Here is a 10,009-nt window from a genome sequence, read left to right on the forward strand (position 1 = left end):
TCGCTACGCTCGTGAATCTATTATAGAATCTTTCGCTTGCACGGGACTCAAAATAAGCACTCGAAGAAATATCAAACTTTGATCTCTTGTTGTACAAATAACTATACTCTGGCGTTAAACGACACATTTTCTTCTTCTTCTTGACTAAGATCCTAACTAGTTCCTTGTTCTATTAATTAAGTTAAATTAAATATGTATTGCGGTGCCCTACAGGTTTTCATATGTGAATTAATAAAATGTAATATCTTGTATTACCTATCAAACCAATAAACATACTTACTGATTAATTAATACTGAATACCAGTTCCTAGTTATTGCATTAGACACTACACTTGCTTACTACACGTGGTTACACCTCCCCTTATTCATAAACGCGGTACAAACCTAAATTACCTAATAATCGTTTGTCTTTATCTGTCATTTTGACTTATATATTTGTAAGAAAGGGATAAAACATATTTAAACTAAATCAGGCCCGTTAAGTTTTATGAATAAGGGGGTTAGGTTTTAGTATTCTGAATTAATTAAGTAAGCGCTTAAGTTAGTGATATGTACACATCGGTAACTCGTGGCATTCTTAAAATATTAGTTTAATTAATTCCTTTTTTTAGTGGTTTCTTTTTCTCGACTCGTATAGGAAGAACATTGTCACATCACTAGTCTGTTAGAAACTGTCAAGTGCCACGAGTTACCGATGTTAGCTCATCACTAATCTTTTAAGTGTTACCTAAATGCCACGAGTTACCGAAGTGTAGTGATATGATATATGATAACATAATTTTAGTATACACATAAGTATCGATATAAAAACCTAATCAAGACTGGCACTGTAAATGTAAATGATGATAGCACATTTTATAAACTATAATTAAATCATCTTTTAAGTTAATATTGTTAACGCCACTCATCAAATCCGAAAATGCCATTCACAAGGCATTAAACCAATATAAGCATCATTTGATAACATGATCAAACATCTTGTGCGTAAAAGATAAGATAACTATTACATGGTGAAATAGTTAAGGGCATTTTCATTTAACTTATACTTTAAAGCGCGACTTAAGTCGTGTTTCAGTAACGTCTAATCGTTACATTTCTGACAGTTTTGTAACGATTTCTAACCGGCCGTTAACGCATTGCCAGGGGGCGTGGCCTAGGAACAAACTTGTATGACGGTGGACGCACATGTGCGTCGGGGGCAGTGAATGTGTTAAAGGTGCACAGTTAAGTGAAAATGCCCTTAAACACATGAAGTTTCTGCAAACACATATAACTTACTCCAACTGCAATAAAACATTTATAGATCCGCCGACGTTTAGAGTGACTCGTCTGTTGTACCTAATCTGCGCTGGGAATCCCGAATTCTATTCTCGTAGTAATGAACACCTTTGACACAGGAGTTTGATCGTAACGAGCGTAACAAGACCCTTTGCCTCGCTCGGTCCCTAGGGGCATTTAGCCTGTATTATAAAGGCTAGGTAACCGTCGAAATTGAACAGTTTAGTACCTCGGATGTTTACATACAGGTGTGACGTTTAGCGTCACATTTAGGTAGAGATAGATAGGTTAGAAATGAAAGTTTAATTTAGAAAAGGTATTTAATATTATTTATAATTACAGGAAGTTAGCTAGGGTCGTGAGTCCGTAAAACTGAGCTGACACAGAGATAGAAATATAGAAACAAGTCCTTAAAAGGAGGCACTTTCCTGAGGCTCTACATCGCGGGCGTCGCAGTCGTAGATGGCTCTGCGGTACAGCGCAGAAGTCTCAGTTGGTCCAGAGTAGACCAGGATGGCTCCCCGCTATGGTTCTGGATCCTCAGCTCGGAACGGAAACCTTCCGGGATACAGAGCTTGCGCATAGCGCAACCCGGGGTAGTGCAGGATAGAGGGTTTCAGGCAGGATGCAGGTAATTTCAACCCCAAACTTGATCCCTAGTATTATTGGTCATATTAGAATATGTACACAACAGTGACTGCTACATCCGGCCCACAAGGAAAGAAATATCAGGAAAGTTAACCTTTCAGCATTATTTTAGTGTTCACGGATGAAGCAGTCAGAAAAGAACAGATTAGTTAACAGCATAAAAGAATACAACGTAAAATTATTCCCATTGGAAACTTAAATTAAATATTCGCAACACTTACCCGATCCGGGGAAATGTACACAGCGTAATACTAATAGGGCACGATCTAAATAATATCAAGTTAGATAAATTATATTAATCTAGAGATTTTTAGTATCTTCTTTGCATAAAATTGTCGACGATGTCATTAATTTTCTTCAAGTGACAGAATTCTGAAAACTATTTGAAAATGTTTTCTAAATGTTTACAATCCGCCAGCACAAAACGCTTAGCGCAAACGAGGTTTAATAGCAAACCGTTACATACCCCCCTTTTTAGGTTAGGATTTTTGCTAGGAAAATCCGCTGCTAAGTCTCTATTTTACTTAACAGAAAAACAAGTTATCAATCAGGCTTCAATCACAAGATACCTCTTCATACATACAACACGCAGACAAACAAGCAACAAACACTACAGAAAAGTGTTTTTGCGTCCATACAGACTGAGTATTTTACTTATGCTAGTATAAAATACTCTCATATAACTATTAATAGATGTTAAATTCGTCTAACTCTAAACCTCAGTATCCAAGTTATTCACGCATAGTATTCTTTATCATAAAACTTTGTAGAAGTTTTATATTCTAATATAATAGGCAAACAGCTCATTAACCGGTAGGGGTTAAAAGCAAATTAATTTTTTGAACTTTGTAGAACTTCATTAACCGACAGGGGTTAATAAAAAAATAATTTGTACCTAATAATTAAAAAATTTAAAGAACATGATAGCGGTTTAGTTATTAAGAGTTCCATGAGGGTAGTTTTAGAGAATTAGATTATAGACGTAGAGATAGCAGTAACGGAAGGAATTAATTTTAAGACTTATTATAGTTCGTGATTTTAAAATCTTTGACATGCCAGTCACCTAAATTATTACCCTGCATGTCTTCAAGTTCATAAACTAAATTAGATTTTTTAGTAACAATTTTACATGGCACATACTTTGGTGCTAGTTTCTTAGAAAATCTATTGCTTTTGTCACTCAGATAGAAAGTCTTTTTCCAGATAACATCACCAACTTTAAAGTCAAAATCTTTCCGGCGTAAGTTATAGTGTATACTATTTCTAGAATGAGCGTTAATTAAACAAGACTGCACTTTATCAAAAATTTTACGTAAATTGCCTAAATTTTCAGCATAATCATCCCTAGGTGTAAAAATTATGTCATCAATGCGCTCTGAGTTGACATAATGTAAGCCAGAAGTTATTAATTCCCGTCCATAGACTAAAAATGCAGGACTGTATTTAGTTACCTCGTTAACTGATGTATTCATGGCAAATTGAATTTTAGGTAGGTGACAGTCCCATAATCTGTGATCATTTTCAATATATGATGACACAGCCGTCATCACAACTTTGTTATAACGTTCAACAGTATTTACTTGCGGCGTATATTTAGGTGTGAATCTGACGTTAGGAACATCATAATCCCTAAACAGCTTCTTTAAAATATTACTAGTGAACTGCTTTCCATTGTCCATAAGAACCGTACTGGGTATACCATGAACAAGAAAAACCTTCTCCTCGAGTAACTTAGCTATTATCTCGGAGGTAGCACGACGAATAGGTAATAATAGACAATATTTCGAGAAACAGCAGGTAACTACAAATATAAAAGTGTTCTGATTTCTCGAAGGCGGTAGAGGACCAATTAGATCCATACTCAACATTTGAAATGGACGTGAGCAATCTTTAGGACGGCCCATAAAGCCAAGAGTAGCATGTGTAGCATGTTTTTGAGAACAACACGTATCGCAATTTGAAACAAATTCAGACACATCACGATGCATGTCTGGCCAAAAGTAATTTAAAGATAGACGTTTGTGAGTTTTATAAATGCCAAAATGACCGGCAGTAGGTTCAGAGTGATTTTTATCAATAATCTCAGATCTGAACTCAAGAGGAATGACTTCTTTCCACTCAAACTCTCTAGTTAAAGGATTTAGACTCTTTTTGTACCTGAACAATTTACCATCGGCCACTCTGTAGTTTAGAAATGAGGTGGGAGTATTTTGACAACCAGTGTAAACGTTTAGGTACCATGGGTCATTTGTAGTGTAAAGCATAGCACTGTTCGTTGGAGTTTGATTAATAGCAGCAATAGGGACAGAGCGAAAAAGACTGTCAGGAACTACGTTTTCTGAGCCGCGACGATGCCTAATCTCGAAATTGAACGACGACATACGAACTCCCCAACGAGCTAAACGACCAGTGGGATTATTCAAATTTAAAAACCACTTAAGAGATGAATGATCGGTATATACAACAAACTTCTTACCGTTTTCTAAGTAACACCTCCAATGTTCAATAGCTGTAAGAACTGCGAGAGCCTCTCTCTCAGTAGCACTGTAGTTACGCTCCTTGCTAGAAAGAGACTTACTCATGTAAGCTATCACTTTCTCCTCATTATTGATGACCTGAGTCAGAACGGCACCAACTCCGTAATCACTCGCATCCGTGTGTACTTGGAAAGATTGAGAATAGTCAGGACACGATAACACGGGAGAAGACACTAAAGCTTCTTTTAACATGCGAAAGGCATTTTCAGCATCGGTAGACCATTTGAATGGAGGTGTGTTTTTAGCTTGAGAGGTTAATTTATTAAGAGGCGAAGCTATAGAGCTAAAATTTGGAATAAAACGACGATACCACGATGCAGTTCCAATGAATCGACGAACCTCTTTCCGATTGGTAGGCGTAGGATAGTTAATAATTGCCTCAACTTTTTCAGGATCTGGCTGAAGTCCATTACAGTCAACCACGTAACCTAAATATTTCAGTTTATTCCTAAAAAATTGGCATTTTTTATAGTTAATAGTTAGATTTGCCATTTTAAGCTTTTCTAGGACACGAACTAGTAAAGAGATATGTTGCTCAAAGGTTGGCGAAACTATGATTATGTCATCAATGTATACAAAAACTTTATGTTCGAATTCTGGACCATAAAATAACATATCAACCAATCTTTGTTGAGTTGCCGGAGCGTTAGTAAGCCCAAAAGGCATAGAAATAAACTGGAAAGTTCCACGAGAAGGTATATAAAAGGCGGTTTTACAACGATCGACTTCCTTAATAGCAATTTGCCAAAAGCTTTTTGATAAATCGAGGCTAGAAAGATATTTCGCGTCACGCAAATTGTCTATAATCTCCGAAATATAAGGAAGGCTGTAAGCGTCTTTAACAGTAACAGAGTTTAACTTACGACTATCTAAACAAAACCTCATTTCGCCGTTCTTTTTAGGCGTTAGCAAAACAGGAGACGACCAAGGACTTTCACAAGGTTCTACTACGTTTTCCTCTAGCATTTCGTCAAGTTGAGTAACAAGTATTTTCTGTTTCTCGGGAGACATTCTATAGTATCGCTGACGAATAGGAACAGCATCCCCTGTGTCTATACTATGTGTAATTAGAGAAGTCCGGCCTAAACCACGTTCCTCGTAAGAAATCTCACGGAACTGTGTAGTTATATGATCAGCCGTAACTTTTTGTTCATCAGAGAGATGATCATAATCACGTAAGTGAGTAGGTTGATCAATAGTTAGTGTTTCTAATGAGTCAACATCTTCAGATAAAATTACAGAGTCTAGATTTTTAGGAAATAAGTTAAAAACTCTCCAAAAATCCATGCCTAGTATTAAAGAATTCTGAATTTCAGGAACAACGTACAGTTTTAAGACATGAGACTGACCTAAGAACGTGACAAGCAAATTCATCATACCTATATTATTTAGCGCATGCCTACCAGCACCAAATAAATCCAGAGTTTCAGAACTATTTAGCACAAAACCAGCATCCAAGAAAACTTTATGATAGTTTTTACCTAAAATTGAATAGCCGCTACCAGTATCTAACAAAGCGTTAACAATATGTCCGTTGATTTGGACAGAAACATAAGGTCTACTATGAATATTTTCAGATTTAGTTTGAGAAGCGTGGATTGAAGTGACAGAATAGCAAGAAAAAAAAATCGAAATAAAGTTAAGCCAAGATTTCCAATCTGCATCATTAAAGTTTTTTCTAGATTTACTGTCGATTTCATGTGCACTGCAATCCACCAAACTTAGTTTTTTGGAACTTTAGGATTACAAGTTGTACATTCTGGGTAGCGAGTATCTTTTTTCCCACATTTAAAACAAATAGGAAAATGTGGTTGCTTACATTCTTTTAGAGAATGTGTATTAGAGCGACACCTCGGGCAGTACTTGTGAGTGGTGTCAGAATTGTTAGATTTCGCTTGTACAGCATTAGTAGTACTAGGTTTTTCTTCTGTAGATTTAGATTTGTAGAAATTATTAGATCCTGAGTAGTTAGAGTATTTGTTTTGGTTATAATAATTTTTCTGTTTGTCATTAGAATTGGTATTTTGGTAGTTTTTATTTGTGTAGTTATTATTTTTATGTTTATTGTAGGCGAAATCTGGGGCTAGTGTTTCAGAAGTCACTTTAGGCGGTTCATGAAACAAAGACATGCGTGACTGAATGTCTTCATAGTTCGAGCAGAGGTCTTTAAGAGTTTTTAGATCCTCAATCACTGGAGAAGCCGCTAGAGTGCTTGCATAGCATGGTCGGATGTTGTGTAAAATAATTTCGAGCTTTTCTTCCTCAGGCAACGGTTTAACCAATCGCGCGAACATACCATGCATAATAGATAAGTAAATAGATATGTTTTCTTGTTCCCCTTGCGTACGTGATTTTATTTCGTTAATTAGGCGATAGTCATAATTCTTTGGGCTAAAGTCTTTTTTTAATAGGGCGACGACATCATCCCAACTTTGGAAACTTTCTTTATTGCAACGGAACCAATGTAATGCGTCGTCAATGAAAATCTCGTACGCAAACTTCAATATACGATCTTTTGATATATTCCTAACTTCAACGAATTCCTCAACTCTTTGTATGAAGGAAAAAACGCAGGCTTTTCCAGAGTACTTAAGCTTTGCTAAGTCAGAGGTCAGATTACGATCGCAATGAACAACTTTGGTCTCAGGTTCAGAGGTAGGCCCTGTATTAATGTTTGCAACAGAAGTAGAAGCAGGCTTTAGACCTAACATTTCTTGTGATTGGTCATTAAATAAAGTGCATAGCGCTTTGTGCTGATCAACCAACGAAGAACCGACATTAGAAATGCGTCTTAATCTGTGGTAAATGTGATGTAGCAGATTTTCCGTCCGTAAGAATACGGTTTTGTCAAATTTCGACTTTAAGGATGACAACATAGTTTGAGACTTAGAAAGGCTATCCTTGACACCATTTAGATCAATCGCAGGTTCTAAGTGAGATTCTAAAATATCTTCAGGAGGTATATTAAATTTTACAATCTGGCTCCGAAGATCTTGTACTAAGCCAGCTGAACCACCCCTTAGAATAACCTCGTATTCTAATTCGGCCTTTTGCAGAGATAGAAATTTAATAGGATAAGCCATGATCAATTCTGACGAATTAAGTGAGTGTTGTGATTACTCAGGTTTTACACAGGTTTACACAGGTAGAAAAAACAGTTTTAGTTTCGTCGTACGTGGCTTACAAATTTGTTAGGAAAGTGAAGCTACTTTATAGTAAGAAAAAACAAAAATGAATAGATAAAGATAACCACGTACCAAGGAACTACTCAAAACAAACTTAAACTAGGCAGATATGAATGTACAGAAACTAGAATGACTAATGACAGTAATGAACCTACATGAACATCAGTGAAAACTAAAAATAAAATGCTAAGGACCTGTTTCGGTAGTGCTCAGCTCAGTTAAACCTAGTATGGGCGCCAATGTGACGTTTAGCGTCACATTTAGGTAGAGATAGATAGGTTAGAAATGAAAGTTTAATTTAGAAAAGGTATTTAATATTATTTATAATTACAGGAAGTTAGCTAGGGTCGTGAGTCCGTAAAACTGAGCTGACACAGAGATACAAATATAGAAACAAGTCCTTAAAAGGAGGCACTTTCCTGAGGCTCTACATCGCGGGCGTCGCAGTCGTAGATGGCTCTGCGGTACAGCGCAGAAGTCTCAGTTGGTCCAGAGTAGACCAGGATGGCTCCCCGCTATGGTTCTGGATCCTCAGCTCGGAACGGAAACCTTCCGGGATACAGAGCTTGCGCATAGCGCAACCCGGGGTAGTGCAGGATAGAGGGTTTCAGGCAGGATGCAGGTAATTTCAACCCCAAACTTGATCCCTAGTATTATTGGTCATATTAGAATATGTACACAACAGTGACTGCTACATCCGGCCCACAAGGAAAGAAATATCAGGAAAGTTAACCTTTCAGCATTATTTTAGTGTTCACGGATGAAGCAGTCAGAAAAGAACAGATTAGTTAACAGCATAAAAGAATACAACGTAAAATTATTCCCATTGGAAACTTAAATTAAATATTCGCAACACTTACCCGATCCGGGGAAATGTACACAGCGTAATACTAATAGGGCACGATCTAAATAATATCAAGTTAGATAAATTATATTAATCTAGAGATTTTTAGTATCTTCTTTGCATAAAATTGTCGACGATGTCATTAATTTTCTTCAAGTGACAGAATTCTGAAAACTATTTGAAAATGTTTTCTAAATGTTTACAATCCGCCAGCACAAAACGCTTAGCGCAAACGAGGTTTAATAGCAAACCGTTACACAGGTTAGCCCAAAAATACGTTGTCAACTTTTTTACTGTGGCATATTGTCAACAATTGTGTCGCTTAACTTCGAACTCGGGTAAATCCATTCGACCCTCTCAGCAAATATCTACCCTATTACCTTTTCTTAATACCAAAATCGCATAATCTGACAGATGGATTTACCCGAGTTTCCACCTCGACTCCATTCATCAAGGAGAATATTTTGTTTTGTTTTGGTTAAATGATTATAGTTTTAATTTTAATGGCACTGGCAATGAAAAGGTAAGTACGTAAGAAAAAAGTAGATTGTTAACCAAGGGATGAAAAGCACCCATTTCTACACATTCATTTATTTCGGTGTGTGATTGAGACAGCGAAATGCACGTTTATAGTGGTGTCCCGCTTGCACACCGGAGTCCATGTGAAGACCACCTTACGGCTCGGCGACAACATCCAGCGGCGGCAGCGACGAGCGGCAGCCATAGGTTAGAGCGAGACACAGCGATCCGACCTTTTGCTCTCACCTATGGGCACCGCTCGCCGCCGTCGCCGGTCGCGCAAAGTCGGGGCCGTTACTGCGACATAAAAAGCGTTAAAATCCGGGTAACCCTGTAAGGGCACGTGCCAAGCTCGTTAATTGAGTCGCCTACACTCCGTCATCGGATTCGTCACGTGAAGCGACGAAATTGATTCCCTATTACAGGAGGACAAAGCCTACTACGTCATTAAAAGTGACCTAGAATCAGCCTGACGTATTTTTACGCCTAGTTGTGATTAAGGTAGGTAGAATTAAAATTATTAGATGTGAATTTAATTGTGAATAAATAGAATTGGGTATCAGAAAAAAACGCCTGTATGTAAGTACATCTCGCTTCTAATGATGGTCCCCATGACAGTTCCTTCAAATCTCTTTTGGGTGGTCTGAAATTAAAATATACATATATATAAATCATACATTTGTAAATAAATTAATGTGTTAAACTTCAAAAAATGTGTACAGTTGTCGTGCATAATTATTTTCCATCGTATTTTCACGGAAACGCACGAACGTGTCTTGCAATTTCAGTCAGTCTCGGTGCAAAAACTACTGAAGTAGTATGAAGTAGCATGACAAATACGAACGTTTCCGAGAAAGTACGATGGAAAACAATTATGCACTATATGCGCCATATGTCATTTAGTAGCCTAATAAGTCTAATAACCTAATAAACCTAAATAAAACGAATATTTTTTTACAGCAGTGGGACACTACAACAGGCTAATAAAAAAAAAACTT

This window comes from Cydia splendana, chromosome 11, assembly GCF_910591565.1.
Source record: "Cydia splendana chromosome 11, ilCydSple1.2, whole genome shotgun sequence".
Taxonomy (NCBI): domain Eukaryota; kingdom Metazoa; phylum Arthropoda; class Insecta; order Lepidoptera; family Tortricidae; genus Cydia; species Cydia splendana.